At 47.6% G+C, this 17,957-nt stretch overlaps 1 protein-coding gene across 1 annotated transcript in view; it reads right to left on the reverse strand.

Annotated features, from left to right (window-relative positions):
• Window positions 1-17,957, reverse strand: part of PLXNA2 (plexin A2) — a 204,498-nt gene that overhangs the window by 153,416 nt on the left and 33,125 nt on the right. The gene's annotated exons all lie outside the window — the stretch shown is intronic.

The raw sequence follows: 17,957 nt of genomic DNA on the forward strand, positions 1-17,957 counted from the left end.
CTACAAATAAAATACCACACCTCCTACAGTACTCACTAAATCAGCACAGGAGAAGCTGGGGGCTGGCAGAGAGCAGATCTTTATCAAGACACTTCGGGAGCCAGAGAAATATCTCTGCCCTCCTCCCAGCGGAAGGGTTGGCTGTGTCTGTAAGATGAGAAACATTTTGGGGGGAGGGAAAGGAGAGTGCAATCTCAAGCTAAAATCACCACCCACACACAAAATAAACCTGAAGGCAAACTGGGGCTTCAAGGATTTTGTTCAATTGCCTGAGTGTGTGTCTGTGTGAGCGTGTATGAGGAAGAGGGAACAAAGGAGGCAGGAAAGCAAAAGTAATATATATTTTTTCATACCCAGTGGCATTTATCAGCTATACTCTTCCTCCAAAACTAATGTTTCTCCCTCACTTACTTATTTCGTATTTTCTCCTTCCTGACCCTGAGCAGAGATTTAGTAGATGAGCACAGACTTTGGGGCCAGCAGAACTGGGTTTGCTCTCCAAATCCGCACCTGCTGGGATGTCCAATAAATACATTTCACATGAATGAATGGGAAAATAATTTAACCTCTCTGAGCCTTAGTTTTCTCATCTGGAATGATAAATAGTCATAGTACCTGCACTGCAGTGCTTTTGCGTGGATTAACGAAGTGCTTAGCATGGTGGTTGGCACAGAGTTGATGCTCAATAAATGTTTCTCGCTTTGGTGTGTTTCTCAACCTCAGTACTATTGACATTTTGAGCAGGATGATTTTTTTGGTGTTGGGGGCTGTTCAATGTATTGTAGAATGTTTCATAGCATCCCTGGTCTCCATCCACCAGATGCCAGTAGCACTTCCTGCCCCGAACGTGAAAATCAAAAATGCAGACATTGCGAAATGTGCACAGAATTGCCCCTGTTGAGAAATACTGGCTTCATGTAATTAATGGTGATGTTAACAACAAGCAATATCTTTGAAAGCACACAGTAGGCACTGAGAGTAATATTTTTTTTTAATGAGTGAGTGAATGTATGAATAAACACACTAAGTAATTAGTGGTAGAGTCTGCATCTTCAAATCTTGGTGGCAGGAGTACCGCCTACCATGTTCTGGACTCCAGAACGTGGAAGGAATCAGAGGGGGCTGGGAAGGGCACCACCTGGCCCCGTGGTGTCTCCACCTCCAGCTGCCTTTCGGTGCAGACCTGTGCTGAGATTCGCAGATGGAGCACTGACAGGTGAATGAGGCTGGGAGAGAACTGAGGATGAGGGAATTTTCCCTCTGGGAAAGGGCAGTCCCTGAGGGATTTGCCTGCAGCAATGAGGGCTTGAATTTCAGTGTGTGAGATGCAATTGCTAGAATCACATGCACTCCCCCCAAAAAAAACCCTCCCTGCCAATGACCAGTCAGAGTCACTGAGTGGAACCCCTGAAGTCCTACCCCGCCTGGAGGCACAGCACACACCTGCCAGCCCCTTCCACTCACATCAAAATGATGCCTTACAGCTGGGGGAGGGAGATGGCTCCTGTCCTAGGATTTCTTCCCTCTCCCACTCAGCTTCCCCCCTCCCCTTGCTTTCTTTTAAACATGTATTGAATGCCTGCTGCATTAGTTGGTACAATGGACGCAGAGATGAAAGTGCAGCCCCTATCCGAGAATTGCTGAGTGTAGGGAGGGACAGCAAAAGGAAAAAGAGAAATTATGATAATCATAGGTAACATTGACCGAGCACTTATTCTATTTTGGAAACGGATCCATGTGCTTTGTACACATTAACTCATTTACTATGTCCCTCACAACAAGCCTGTGAGGCAGAAGCTATTATTTCCATTTGCAGATGAGAAATCAGGTAGAGGGAGGTGGAGTGCTTCTTACCACATCGGCTAGATGTTAAGGGGCAGAATCAGAAGTGGAGCCCAGCACACTTTGGCTCTTGGGCCTGGACTCTTCTGAATCACTTTGCTCTTCTGCACTAATAGCCGTGTGGTGGGGTGCCGTGAAGCACATAGAGGGGGCTTCCTGGAGGAGGTGGTGCCACAGAATCTTGAAGTTGAGAAGTGGTAGCTGGACGAGGGGAAGGGAGAGTATTCCTAATCTGACTGAACAACACATGCAAAGTCCGGAGGTGAGGAGCAAGGAGACACATCGAGGTTCCAGGAGGCAATTCTTACCCTCCCCGTGTGGACCCCTCCCCTGGCCTCTGGACTGGGTTAGGCCCACCCAGCTGATAGGACTGCTACCTCCTGGCCTGATCTGCTTTTCTGGACATGCATGTGGAGCCACCGATTTGGTGTCCTTTTCCCGCAGTGCTGCCTGATTTAAAGGCTTTACAGCCAAGAAAGAGGGACCTGTAGTCCGTCTCCCCCAGGTGTGGTCTTCGACAGCCCACTCCTCCCCCGTGCCTGATCTGTTCTCCCTGCTTGGTCCTCTGGTTCACCTCTGGGCCCTGATCTGGGTTATTTCAGCATCGCCTTGTTCTGCTGACACCAGGTCTACGGGGGGTGGGAGTGTGTGTATGTGTGTGTGGCAGGTGGTGATTATGGTGTATGCACGCCTGTTATAAGGGGCACACATCGCATGATAGGCAGGCAGGCCCCGCATTTCATCATCTCTCATTGAAACCTTTTTCTTAACAACAACAAATATATCACACTTATAACCCTGATATATACATGTTATACAGGGGGGGGTCTGGCAGAAGTAACGCCTGCTGCAGTGTGGTTGGTAGGGTAATAACATGGGTGTAATAATTTATAGTTTTAATTTGAATATTTCACCTCAATGTCATATGGTGTGCTTGAGTATTCTATTGTTATGTTACAGAATCACATGCTTAGGATTTTATAATAAAAGCTTTTGTAATAAAAAGGGGGCATTATTTGTGCCAGACCCTGTATATATATGTCAGAGGGTGGGACTGGGGAATGAAAGTGGTCACCCTGGGACTCTAAAGGCACATTGTCTAAACACTTGTCTCATTAGACAAAGGGTTTTAACATTTTAGGGTTGTAGACAGCTCTGAGGATGTGATGGAAGCAATGGTCGTCCTACACAAAAATTATAGATATACAAATGTTTGCGTAACATCTTTCTCTAGGAGATCACAGAATGCCCTGAATCCTGGATTCACGTTAAAAACCCTGTGCCCTTAACTGCTGCCTTGTCTTCCTACTGGATCTCCCTGCCCCTGCGACTTTGCAAAGGAGAGTTATACGACGTTAATGGCTGCAGAACAATAAACAGCGAAACCCAGACGGTCCTGGCATTGCTTCAAGTGCTCAAACAGAGCAGAGGCCCAGGGTTTGGAAAACCCAACCTTCTCATGCTCGCATTTCTGTGATGAGGGCATTGATGTTAATGACGTTTTTCCCGCAATGCCAACTCCAGTGGGCCCAGGTGTCAGAGGCGATTTGTGCCTCAGTTTCCTCACTAGCTTAATGCTAGTGAGCTCACCTATCTGGGCTAGGATTAGAATGGACAAAGGATGGGCCATCCAGGTTCCAATTTAGTGTCATTCCTGGGTGATGCTGGGCAAATCACTTGACCCCTAGAGGCCAGTCTCCTTATCCACAGGATCACAGCCCATGGGGTTGTTAGGACTACTAGATGAGCTCAAAGTGGGTAATATATACATGAAAGCTCTTCTTATGCCTCAAACCACCAAACAAGTTTATGGGTGTTATTATAAATTTGGCATTCAGAGACTAACTGGGAGATATACCAAGACAATTGCTTTCCAGACTGGAAACCAGGGAGGATAATGGGGATCATGTTTGCTTAACAGGGTCAAGTTGAGGCCCAAGATATGAAATAATCTGTTCAGTGTCATCCACGCATAAATCCTGGGGATGGCAGGGGAACCTCATAGCTTAGGGCACTAGGTTCTAGAAAATCTCAGCAGCATCCAGTGGCTGAATCATCTGCTCCGCTGTCTAAGGCTCCTTCCTATCCTTCAGCCAAGGAAAAAGACTCTGGGAACTTTCTCCCCTGGTCCTTTGTGCTCAGGTTGTGTCTCCTGTCTGCTACCAGATGTAAATCAACTTCCAATTCACAAAGACGAGAAAAGGAGGAGGTTCTTCTTTGGGACTGCCTACTGTTACAGAGCTGATCTGCGGGGAAAGACTGAGTGGAAATGCCAGTCTCCCCCAGAGTCACTGGAGTGCTTTGTGCAGCCTGCCCTACCTATGTGTTTTATGCAGCGTTCAGGCTGCCGGGGCCTGGGACCCACGGCAGGTTTATGAGATTAAAGCCCAGTATCCAATAAATAATTGAGCAGCTTACTGCCAAAAAAAAAAAAAAATACACGTAGTATAATAGCTACTATCTCCAGCAGTCTGATGTGTACAGACAGTTTAAATGAACATCACTTTCATCTGTGTGTTTCCATTTGATGTGGAGTCCAAAACAAATAAGGAGGAGAAAAAAAACCCCATCACATCCATCCTCTATGTACGTCCTGCTTCTAAGATGAGGTTGATGAGGAAGAAAACTCCTCAATGTACTAATTGCTCAGGACCTTGCTGGCTATCCTTCTGCATCCCCCGCCCACCCCCTCTATTTTTGCTTTGTCTCCCACACTCAGTTGCTGTTTGTATGTGTAGGAAGAATCTGAAATCTCCACTGGACCAATTATTCATCTGAAAGTTGGTTTTCTCCTCTCATGGGTGCCTTTTTGGAGCAAAGCTGGGTCCAGGTACTGTCTCCTGTGGCATCACATGCAGTAAAGCTTGGCTTTGGGCATGATGAAGGGGAAGAGAGTATGCGAGAAGGGAAGAAGAAGAGGTTGGGGTGGTTGTCATCGGGAGAAAGGGTGCAAGAAAGCAGAGAAATGTTCAGGAAGATCCTCCAAGATCTACTGTAGAAGATTCAATGGGAGATGAGTGGCCCCTGGTAACCTATGTAGCAACATGAGCTAGAAGGAAAAAAAAATGTCAAAGGGAACCATCCACTCCTTACTGGAAAGTTTACTGGTTGTGACTGCAGTTAAAGGACAAGTGGTCTTAGTGGCAGAGCCAGGCATGAGAGAGGGTGATAGGACTTCCCTCTAGCTCTGGGGAAATCTGGAAGAGTGGCCTCCACTTCTGCACCAGCCCTTGACTCCCCTTCTGTAGGTAGCATCTACCCCATACCCATTAGTCATTGGGCTTATGCAGACACCAGCAAACTCACCCTAGCCCCCCTCCCCATTCTTTGTACCTCCTTGGCCTTGGATACATTTATTGCCAGTGGTTGTGGTTTTTCTCTTGTTGTTTATGGCCTGGGACAGTCTGCCTACAAATAGCTCCCCAAAGAATGGGGAAACAGCAAGTATCTGCCATTCTATGAGGCTCTTTCCAGAAATGAAAAGGACAGTCATAAAATGTTGCATTGGGGGAGGGAGGGAGGGCTGTTGGGTGGGCAACATGCATCATAAAAAGCGTAATGGACTAATGCTAATACACAGGCTGGCTGCAGCCCAGGGGTGTCTGCTGAGCTCCCACATAAATATTGGGGAGGTACCAAGGAGACAGATTTTTTTATTTCTTCGATTTGATGGTGGGGGAGGCTGGGCATATATTTTCCTCTACTTCTCTACAGTCATTCCTCTGGGGATACCACCTTTCTGTCTGAGACCGAAGCCACTCAGTGTTTTATGGCTCCCAGTGCAGTTGGACTCTTGGAAAGACTGAAGGTACCGGAGGATTTGTGGGTGCATCCCATTGCCAGATAGGGTCAGTCAATTTGGGGGGGGGTTGTATCATCCATCCAAGATCTTGCAAATAACAAGAGAACAGAACAGGGTGAGGATAATTATGTTAAGTGTGTGCTTGGATGCATGTATGAGTAACTATGCACTTGCCCAACATCAGGCTAATTTCCAACATTAAGAGGATTGAATTATGTTCTCTGCTTAGTGGGAATCAAAACAGGAGCATTACCAACAATAACCCAACAATAATCTCCATTCTGCTCAACTCCAGGTATGAAGAGTAAAATAGTTGTTTGGTAATTAATGAACCACTCAGGTGGAGGACTTATCCACATACTTTTTCCCTAGGGTTTTAGATGGTGAAGTGCCCACATTCTGTGGTTAATATTGGCCAGTTGCTACATCCACGTGTTTGCCTTGAAGTGTGCACTTGGGTAAAATGGGTAAATGTACAGTGTGGGAGGTGGGCAGAAGGCAGAGTGAATAAGAATCTTATGTAATAGAACAGCATCCATTCTGGGTGATGCTAGGATGCTTTCACCCTTGTCTCCACGCCCCTGAAGTGCTCAGCGCCTAAGAGCCATCCTGGAGTTGTGGGCCCCGAGCTCCAGGGTGAACAGTTCACCTAAGACCGTGGACTACTGGAGAATAAGGAGAGACAGCAGAAACTAGGGCACCTACAGTCAGGCAAGAAGCCCCTGTTCAGCCTTTTAGTTTGTGGTGAGAAAAAAGCCTGAAGGCATTTGGAATTCATGCTCCCATTCGCCATGTGCTTTGGAAGAGTTAATTTTCCACGTGCTGTCCCTGAGAATGGGAGGAAAGTAACGTGGCATTCCTTTGAATGTCGTGGTGCCAAGAGCCAGCCCGTTGTCCTTTCCAACTGGGTATATGTGAGAGGAGAAAGACACGGGGATGGGGAGCCTTACTCGGTATAAAAGACCTATGATAAGTAATTCCGATCACTCTTCAACCTTACTCTAAGCCTTATAAAGTAGATATTGTTATCTCTGTTCTAAAGATGAGAATTCTCAACTCTAAGCTTCCAAGGGGGAAAGTAACTTAGCCAGGGTCTCATCCTTAAAACATAGTAGGGTTAGGAGTTGAACTCATACCATTGTCTTCTCACAGTGACTTAAACATATGAAAGGAAAAAAAAATCAATAAATGATGATTTGGATGGAAAATTATTTCCCGTCTGAAGGTCAAAAGAGCAGGGCATAATGCATCCCTTATGCCAAGTGGTATGTATTATTATTCCACGTGAAGAAGCGGCAGGGATGGGTGTGGGCACCACATGTGCTATTGGAGAAAGGTTAGAGAACCTGTGTGCACAGTGACACGTGATTACTCAAACTGGGGGTGATGGGGCATCGGGAGTCTCCAACGCTGAACTGCGGGCCTGATGATAATATAAAGACTGGGCTCCGCAGTGAACAAATGCTGCACATTCACCTGGAGAAGCGTCTTGCTATGAGAGAGCTCATCCTTTCCCACCAAGTGCAGTGGTAAGCTCATTCCTGTGTGAGGTGAATGGGTGCTCTGTGGCTCACAGAACTCTCTGGGTGGGGGCCCTTGGAATCAGTTGTAAGTGGAGGTCTTGCCCAATCATCTACCCAGAAATGAGGCCCAGTTGGGCTCAGCCCTGTCCAACCAAGTGTAGGGCATAACGAGATGTTCCTCTTTCCTCAGTTGGTTCATTGCCACCTTAAAGTCTGAGAAAGAAACCATCATAGTATCCAGTCTCTTAGGCTAAACTGGCTAGCGTTAGGTTAGATTTAAGGAAGATCTTCCTGACTGTGATCTCTCTGAGGCTTGACCACGAGCAACCAACACTGGCTCTGGCATATTCTTTCCTAAAGATGTTTTTCAAAAAACGATTTTTTGTTTTTTAATCTTCACCTGAGGACATTTTTTCATTGCTTTAGAGTGAGAGGAAGGGAGGGACAGAGAAAGAGAGAGAAAGCTCGATGTGAGAGAGAAATATTAATCTGTTGCCTCTTGTATGCACCCCAACCAAGCATCGAACCTGCAACTTAGGTATGTGCCTTGACTGGGAATTGAACCTTCAGCCTTTCAGTGTATGGGAAGATGCTCTAACCAACTGAGCCACACTGGCCAGCACCTTTCCGAAAGACTTTAAAGGGCATGAGTTACCTAACTGCTGTCCACAGCACTGGGCAGGAGAGCCTTACCTCCAGCCTCACCTTTGCTTGCTGGTATTTTAGTAAAGGCCCAATACCAATACAGAATGTATAATTTTCACATCATTCTTGGCAAAGCCCAGGTGCGCCCCATTAGCAGAGTTCCAAGGATGCCATTTTCTATCAAGAAAAAGACATGCTGCATCGTAGTACTTAGCTTAGGGCCCTATTAATAGCAATCCTAATTATATGGCTGCAAATTTAATTCATAGCAATGATTAGTGTCAGAATCAAAGACATCAGGCATCAATATTGATGGAATTGCATAAGCCCTGTAAACAGAGAACAAGCGTTCTGGCCCTTCCCCCCAGACGTGGTTTGCTGTTAACTATTGCATTAATGTCTCTTCCAATTTTGCTAGATGAAAATGACTCCATTTTTCAGCGTCCTCCTCCCCTTGAAAACCTTGGCCCAGCCAGCTCTGAATAGGTATGACTGGCACACAAAAGATACCAGACAGTATCTTTGAAGAAGAGCCCTGAGGCTCCAAGGAATGCACGGGTGATGGGCCCAGGCCCCTCGCTTTACACAGCAGCTCTTGGCCTTGTGGGCAATACTCCTTTGTCTCCCCTTCAGAAAGCTCACAGCAAACAATGATGCCTGGAGAAAGGGGAGTCAGCTGGGACTGTGTGTGGCACAAAAGGCTGCCACCCCATCCACCGTGGCCTGGGCTGAGATGGGTACAGAGGGGGAGGAGGAGGCCTGAGGGGAATGATACAAGGCAGCGTGTGCCTAGGTGACAGATGCCATGTCCCTGGTTTCCAGGGCATCCTTGTTAGAAAGAGTGCAAAGTGTTAGCCCTTCCACTCTCCTCTTGGCATCTCCTTGTAGCTCTCTGTTGGGCAGGTGGTGGGTTATAGATGGACTAGACAGAATCTTAGAGAAGGCCAACAGAGTGCTAAAAGCTGGTAGCTAAAACACAGGTCTGGAGTTGGAGAGATCTGGATTTGAATTCCAGCTGTCCATTTGGTAGCAATGTGACTCTGGCAAGTTATCTGACTCTGAGCTCAATTTGCTCATATGGAAAACGGACATAACATTAATTTTTATAAGACTAGTTGTGAGGCCCAACTGAAAAAACAAACAAAACAAAACACCTCTCCCAGGGCTTAGCACAGAGCAAGTGATTAATTTTTAAGACCCCCATACCCCCAAAAGTGTCATACCTAGAGAGAGAGTTAACATGTAAGACTTGAGATTCCCAATTCATTGTTCTTCTGATCTGTCAAAACTTGTGAGCTCCAAGGCAAGAATTTTGTGGTTAAATAGGCCTCCTTGCTGGCCTGGCTCTAGTAAGGTTCCCAAGACACATGGGGTGAGGGCTCAGGGAGGCTGGTTACCCAGAGCAAGGCTCCATGGTCAGGCCTGGGAGAGGAAGCTCAGTGAGACTCTTGCCCTGGGTAGAGTGATCTCCAGACCAATTTAGGTTCTGCTTAGGGAATGCTTGCATGCTAGAGAGAGGCAGAGGTTAGTCTGATGTTTTGTGCAGAGGGAATATTCTTCCATTTGATATAGAAAGAAGGATCCAAAAATTGCAATCTAAAGATATGGATTTTAGTCTTGCCTCTGTTGCTAAGACTCGGTGATTTTGTGCGGATCACTTAACCTTTTTTAGGCTTCAGATGTCTTATCCATAAAATAGATTAAACATCTCAACTGCCCAAAGTCTGTAGGCTAGACAAGTTTTCTGAGGTCCTTTCTAGCTATAAAATCAGAGAAAGATTCCTGACCTTGTGAGAGAGTCTGCTTCCTCCCTGGGGACCCCACCCCTCTGCAGGGTCCCAACTCCATGGTCTCTCCTCCTTCCTCAGCTGTGCTCTCTCCCACCCTAACAGTGAAGTGTGAGAAGTCCAGATTATTTACTAAAGCCTGTGAATGCCACAGGTTAGGTGGCTGTGGCCTTTGAAATAGAAAACCAGAATGTGGTATCAAAGAGTGATAGCTAACTGGGACAACTCCAGAGACAACAGCTTCCAAATTTCTGCTCTACTTTGGAGTCCAGAAACCTTTCTGGAAGCTAGGACCAGGAGAGGGACAGAATCCCAAGAAGAAACTCTGAAAGACAGACCTGATTTGACCTTTATCACCTGCATCTCTGCACCTGCTTCCCTAGACATGATAACAAGAAGAAAAGAGAAGTTCGAGTAGCTGCAAGCTTTTAGCTTTGCTGTCTTTGAACTACACAAATGACCTAGGTATATGCTGGGCCAGTCTCCACCTGAGATATTTGTAGCTCTGGTTCCAGTTCCCACATCTTCCCTTTATTTACCCTGTGACCCTGAGTAAGAACATAATCTGAGTTTCAGTATTACCATGTGCAACAGAGCAGAGAAATAACCCAACCCTTCCTGTTCATTTGAAATGTTATGGGATTAATGAGATAATAAAAACCAACAAATCTGGCTGGGCCTTTGAAAGAAAAGCATGGTAACAGCAATACTAGTGAGAGTCATGCTCGCAGCGAGAGTGGTAATAGCGGCAATGGCTGCCATTTATTAAGCACCTACTGTGCATCAGCCTCTGTATTAGGTAACCTTACATCCCCCCATGTCTGACGTGCATAGCGATCTCACAAGGTAGCATTAGTAGACCAGTTGAGGAAACTGAAGTCTCTCAAGATCACACAGTTAACCCAAGGTGAGCTGTGCAGCATGAGGATGTTACGGTTGCCTCGGGAGCATGCAAAAGGCACAGAATGGCCCTGTTCTAGTTAGTTTTATAAAGCTGCAAGAGTGGAACTGCCACTTCCCTGGCCCTGCCCTGGGGGAGGGGCGGTACATATTGTTCAGTGATAGCGGACTGGGAAAGCTCCCACTGGTGACTAATGCAGCTGGTGCCAATGTCCAGCAGGATTAGATTAGTTCGGCTCAGCTGGTCTAGTCTTCTCACTATATTTTCCCATGACTCAGGGCTGGGGGCAGGGGACAGGATTCTCTTCCTCCATCTGACATTGCAAACATGTCACTAAAAAGGAGGCTGATATGACAGCTCCTCTTCCCCAGGGAGCCAGAGTAGAGTGGGCTTTGGGGGTAGGGGGACAGAAACCTCAAAAATGTTGGGAATAATCATGAAAGCACTTATGTGCCAAGCTCTAGACTAAGTGCTTGATTGCATTTACAAGGACCATGCAAAGTGTTCATTACTCCCACTCTACAGACAAAAAAATTTGAGGCTCACAAGTTAAGTAGCAATGGTAGTAATAGTTAAGCACACATATGTCTCAGCTCGGCACCATGCTTTCATTATTCTCCTTTTTTTTTAAGGTTTTATTTATTTACTTTTAGACAGAGAGGAAGGAAGGGACAGAGGGAGAGAAACATGAATGTGTGGTTGCCTCTCACACGCCCCCTACTGGGGATCTGGTCCGCAACCCAGGCATGTGCCCTGACTGGGAATCAAAACGGCAACCCCTTGGTTTTCAGGCCAGCACTCAGTCCACTGAGCCACACCAGCCAGGGCCATTATTCTCCTTTTAAACACACTGTTTTGTGTTTACTTATATATTTTTTTGTCTGTCTTCCCACATTAAGATGTAGTCTTCACTAAGACAGGAAATTTTGACTGCTTTGTTCACTACTATATAGCCGACAAATGGCGCATAGTAGGTACACAATAAGTTTTTGTTCAATAATGGATTACTTCATTAAATCCTCCTTACAGTCTCCTGAGGCAGGTATAACTGCCCTCATTTTACACTGGAGGAAACTGAAGCTCAGAGGTCACACAGCCAGTCGGCTGGAGTTAGTAGGGTAACATCCCATAACCTCATCCCATAAACTCTTTGTTATGCAAATCAGTTTGTACTTGAAGGCAGAGGACTGCATTAGCTGGTCTTTGGAGGTCCCTTCCCACCCTGCTCCGCAGGCAGGTGAGGCTCGATGGCCTAAAAGGGTGTGCATCCCTGTGGCTTGTGTCTTCCCAAAGCTGAGAGCTCTGTAACCTTAGTACCTTGGCCTCTTGGAAATTCTGCACAGCCTATTTGGGTCACCTGAATTCGGTGAGCTCCACCCCTCCCTCACCCCATCCCTGAAACACACTTCCCTGTGTTTCACCTGTCCTGTGATTAAAGCCCTGAGGGGCCAACTCTTGGATGTGAAGCAGCCTGCTGAGCACACAGACTGATGGATTGTCCAAGATTGAAGCTTTTAAAGAGCTACACAAAAGGTGCAAAAAATAAATGAATCTTCAGTTTCTCCCTCTCAGCATGGCTCTGGGAGATCACAACCTCCTCCCCTGGGGTCAGCTGGGGGCCCGGATAGAAACCCACACCCCCTCTCTGCACCTGTCATGGTCAAGCAGGGGGATGTGGTGGCAGGGGACAGGAGAGTGGGGGACTCTGTAAATACTCCGCCTTCCCTGTGCCAACCAAATGCTGCCTTTCCCAGCTTTCAGAAGACAAGTTCTCCGGACTCTAGAGGGCTGTAAAACAACAAAACAAACAGCGAGTTTGGAGGCAGGAGCCTGGGCAGGAAGCCAGACTCATTCCTAGGACTGTGGTGGTGAGTTCCGAGCCACCACTGGCCCCTTCCATCAGGCTCCAGGGAAGGGGGAGAGGGTGTCTGCTCCCAACCCCTGCTCCCCCAACCCCAGCACCGCTGAGATGCCCAGGAAGTTAGGGCCTCAGCAGTCACAGGTGCCAGGAGAGCCAGGAGGTCTCCTGGAACTGGACCCGCAGCCCTGGCTGTTTACAGGATCCAGGGTTCACACTGAGAGACGAGTGAATCATTTCCACTCAGAGGAATGAGTGGCTATTGTTTGGTGGGGTTGGCACAGGGAGAAAGTCATGATTCTCAGCGTTTCATCCAACTTGGCCTTCTGTCTGCCAAGACAACTCCACCCCATGAGGGAGTCAAGTCACAGGTTAGGAACTTCTATGTGTGTTTTGGGAGGGAAGTATAATCGCCAATGTCAACACAATGGAGGGGCCATATAACCTTGGGCCAGGTACTTAACATCTCTGTGGCTCAGATTTGCATATCTGTAAAATGGGGCAGAGACTCAGGCAATGGACACCACACTTAGTGAAGCATTTAGGGAAGATGGCAAGGAGCATGGAAAGGTATCTTGTAAGTAATCAGTGTTATCAAATAACTGAGCAATAATCCCGGGGCCTGGGAGAGTTAATACCTTCATGCTCTTGATGGATTCTTTCCAGCATCCAAGCTGCTACTACGAGAAGCTTACAGTTTTCCTGGCTTTGCTTAGCAAATTGTTGGTGAGCTTGCAAAGAGAAGAATAGGACTGGGACGTCAGGGCTTCCTGTGGGCTGCAGACCGGAGACCTTGGGTTGGTATGTCCCTTAGGGAAAGCCTGAAAGAATTTTCCTCAAGAATTTCACAGGCATTTTTGCAGCTGGCTGTTGGCTAATAGGAAATAAGGTAGTGCCAAAAAAGGCCAGTCCCGCCCACACCCCAGAATTTGAAAAGGACTGTCTCTGTGGATTTGCAGACATGTCCAGGAGGCCTATAAACAGAGGCCTAAGAGGGGAGTGGTCCGCTGCAGACAGGCCTACCTCTGATCCAGGTGAGGCGATGGCCCCCCATGTTTTTCTAGGGATCTCCAGCAACAGTATAAGTGCCAGCCCCTTCTTCCACCCCAGGCAACATTTCTGAGAGTACCACCCTTCCCTCTCCCAAATGTTGTTAACCAGCAACAAACTCATTTCCTGTTACCCATCAGCAGTTCTCTCGTTCCCGGAGTCCTCATCCCACCGCTACTGAACCCTCCTGCCTCCTCCTCCCGGTCCAGACTATCCAACACACAATAACTTCCTTCCTTTGCAAGCCAGCCACGGCAACAGGAGTCACTCTTGGTGTCTGATCTATTCTAATCTGTGCAAATAGGTGTCTGGCAAGGAGAAGGTACCCAATAACTTGAGATAAATTTAATGAGCACCTAATATATGAGAGATGTTGGATTGGATTTGGGGGTGGGTGACATTAATACGAAAGGAGGGTCCCTGACCTCCAGGGTCTGTGAATCTCAAGGGAGGTGGACACATTTGTACTTGCTACCATGTCAGATGCTGTCAGAGCAAAACTACGTGCTGTGAGGGGTCTGAGGAGGGCGCTACTCAAATGCTCCAGAGGACGGTACAGGCCACAGAGCCAACCCTTGGGCAGCAGGCAAGGCTTCCAGTGGGGAGAGAGAAGAGAGAGCCAATACTTCCTGCTGCTGTGTAAGGCCCCAGGGGGCTAGAGGAGGCCTGGACTGAGGCAGCAGTTTCAACAGCTGCAAATGGAGAGAAGGAACCATAGGAACTTTGCCTCAAAGAGGAAGGAGGGAGGGAGTCCTTCCTGTCATATCCTGGTGGCTTCTGCCTTCTCCTGTGCCCCATGGCTTGTGTTTCAATGGCCTCCTGGCCTCCTCCCTTCAACCTGAGATGCTGAATTAAATGAGTTTGCAGTTCCTGTTGCCACTGCTCATCTTCCATCTGCTTTGGTATTAGCTCCCAGCATCCCTTCGCTGGCCTCCCAAAGCCTGCTCTTAGCCAAGAGGGATGTCATCGTAGTCAACCCTGCCCAGCACACCCTGCTGTCGCTGCCCAAGATCCTGCCCTCATCACCTTGGCGAAGCCTTTTCCTGCCTGTGCCAAGCACCTACTCTGACCCTGAGGGACTTTCCACCACACTCTGAGGGCAAGCTCGAACCCAGGCATGATTTCAAAGCCCACACCCAGGGGCCTTGGCCTCTGTCTCTGCTCCTGTGCCCTGCCATAACCTGCTGGCCTATCACCTACTACTACCAAAGAAAGCAGAGAAATATTAGCAGCAGAACTGAAAAGGTCATGTGGTTAGTGGAGGAGCCCCCTCTACAGCTTCCCTGATCCATGACCATCCAGTCTCTACTTGAATATTTCCATTGACTGAGACCTCACTCCCTCTTGAGTCAGCTCTTTCCATTATGGGACAGTTTGGCTGCAAGAAACTTCATTTTTTTTTTAAGTGGAAATCTAATCTACTGTCACTCCTACCCATTGGCTCAATTCTGCCCTCTGGGGTCACACCAAATAAGTCTGATTCATCCTCCACAGCTTAATGACTGAGCGTGCAGGCTGTGAATCCTGGGTCTGCCATTTACTTGGTATGGGACCTTACCTTTCTTGGCCTCCATTTCCTTATCTGTAAAACGGAGATAATAATAGCACCTTCCTCATGGAGTTATATACATATTAAGTGATTTAATAAGTATAAAGCTCTTAGAGTAACACCTGGCACATAATACGTGCTCAGTAAATTACAGTATCTGAAGAAAACTGTCTTTTCTCCTCTTTTACTCTTCTTACCTTGGCTTAACGTCCTTTTAACAATATTCTTTGTATAGCATGACTTCCACATCCTTTCAACTTTTGTTAATCTCACACTTTAGTTGGCTTAAGGCCCTCTTACAATATTATCTCCAGTGTGGAGCCACCATGTCTCATAACCTGGAAATTGTCCTTCTGTTAGTGTGTTGAAGGCCAATTAACTTTGCTCATCTGTATCACACAGGTGACTCATGTTAACCTTGTGGTCAGTGAAAATCCCAAGATCCTTCTCACCTGCTGCCTGGTTCTCACAGCACTCTGCCTCTGCCTTCTGCTGTGCCACGTTACAAGCTCCCCCATGCACTGTAGGCCCTCCATGTAGGTGCGTTGAGTTTTGTCAGTGTGGCACTCAGGATCTAAAGGGCACTTCCCTCACACCCCCTACTCAGCCATTGATCTAGCTCAGTCTTTAAGCAAAGCCTGGTAATCGTCCTCTCTGATAAAGCCTTCCAGGATTATCACTCTACTGCAGCTGGTTTCTCTGGAATTGTTCCATCTATGTGAAGCTTCACCTGTCTTCTTACCACCTGTACGCACTGACCCTTAGCCTCTGCAAGCATTATACATCTCCCATCTTGGTTTTGAGGTCCTGTCCTCTTCCTGCCTGTTTCTTTTGCATGTTTGTGGCTCAGAAGGCGGTGGCCTTGAATAGTCTATGAGCAAGTACGTGACATAGCGCATAACGGCACCTCATGGTCATGCACTCCTCATAAGTCTCTGCTTCCTCTAAACTTCTCCACTCAGGGACATCCTATTCCTGTGGGCTGCAATGGATGAGGGCTGGGCAGTCTAACAGACGCCTGGTCAGGCAGGGAACAAGTGCGTCGTTCTGACACAGCCTGCTTCCCTCCCCGCTCTACACCCTTAGCTATTTTTTTACTTCATTTTCCTTCCTGTGTTGAAAGAGCCATGGGGCCTGGACCATGGAAGGGTTTCCTGGGGACATTCCATAAATTCCTCATGGGCCACTTCTCTGGAGCGGGATGGGTGGGTAAGTGGGAGGCCAGCGGGAACCGGGGTGTGAATACCAGGTGCCTCAAAGAAGTGTGGGTGGAAAGGAAGGGCGAGTTGCACAGAGAAGAAAAAGGGATACTATGAGCTCATAGAAACAGTCTAAGAAAGGCAAATGAAGAATGAAAAGGAGCTGCCAACTTGCAGGTTGGAACAAGCTGTGGGCAGCCACGCTCCCAGCCTTGCCCTCGAACCCGCAGACTTGCTTCCATAGCGACTTGTCTGCCAGGGTTTGGAGAACTTTCCCTGCTTAGGTGCGTGGCTTGGAAAGATGCCCCAAGCAGCCCCTGAGTGTGCTGTGCAAGATGCACAGAGATATGGGGAAGGTCATCACAGGGTCCCTTTGAGTCTGGCTGGGTCGTTCTTCCTTTATTCAGTCCTCATCCACACATTCAGCAAACACTAACTCCTTAACTGAGATCTAACACCCAAAGGAGTGGAAGCACTAGCCCCTGGCAAACTCTATATTAAGCCTGGATCTAAAGATTGTTCTCAGTATCCATCCCTGGGTTCTGGGTCTGTTTCTTTAAGTAAAAATGGTGTCAAATTGGGTGTCAGGGCAAGAAGCAACTTGCCCTAGTCTCTAGACTGGGACAAGCCACTTTTCTTCTCTGGGCCTCAGTTTCCCTGCTGAATAATGAGAATACTGGCCAGACAATCTCTAAGTTTACTTTGAGAATGGTTCTATTTTGCAAAACATTTTTGGGTTCTATCCCATGTGTAGCCACACAGTGAAAAAATTAGGTAGAAAGAAGGAAATGAATAAGAAAAAGGCATGAACCCTGCTTATAATAAAACTTTCAAGAGAATAAAGGAGACAGAGTTACATGAATGACCCAGAACACCAATGGCTACTGCTGGTCCCCAGAAAGCCTTTGTGTGGTATAGTAAAAGGTGGTCTCTATAGGCAGACAGTTTAGTAAAAAGGGCCCTTCTGGGTGAATGTTTATACCCCAGGGTACATGGCTTGACAAGGAGAGCTGAGGCTGGATTTCAGCTCCCATAGGCCCCTTGGCCCAATGACCCCATTCAAGGACTGGTCTACCCAGCCGTATAGGGAAGCCTGCTGAGCAGGGAAGTAGCCAATCTCAGAGCCCTATCCTGGCAGAATATGCTACTTTTAAAACTTAGTGAAATCTCATAAGGCAGCTCCTTTCCTCCTGCATTTTAGGAAAGCAAACACAAGGACCACACTCATCCTCTCTTCCATGTGCCTAAAAGCCAAGTCAGGGTCCCCAGTCCCATGCAGAGTAGACGACCCAGCCCAGGAAAAGGGAGCAACCTCCCCACCAAGTGAGAAAAGGGTTAAAGGGCATTGCTCTCATGAGAAGCAGAAGAGGTCTGGAAGGTTCAGCACCTCCTTGTAAACCCAGGCCAGTTCTTCTCACCTCCTCTGGCAGCAACTCAGAATGAGCAGATGATGGAAATTTTTCTTCAGGCTCCCTCCCTGCCCTCCTCCTTCCACATCCCAAACAACTTCTCTCCCAGGCTCTAACTAGATTAAGAGGGAAGAGCTACAGGGGTGATGTCAACATCAAGTGTGAGATGGGGTGAGGTCTTGCCTGTGCTTTGATCCACAGGTGGAGGGACTGGGGAAAGGTAGCAGGAGGGTAAGCTTGGGAAAAGGGGATTAGCTGGGACCGGAAAGAATGCGGCAGCTGTAATCCCACATAATGAACCAGACTGTGCTCCGTTTCCGCATCCTAAGCACTAGACAAGCAGGTACAAGCTACTGGCTTCAGCCTGCCGCACAAGAGGCCACCTGCACTGC

Source organism: Desmodus rotundus, chromosome 12 (assembly GCF_022682495.2).
Source record: "Desmodus rotundus isolate HL8 chromosome 12, HLdesRot8A.1, whole genome shotgun sequence".
Taxonomy (NCBI): Eukaryota; Metazoa; Chordata; class Mammalia; order Chiroptera; family Phyllostomidae; genus Desmodus; species Desmodus rotundus.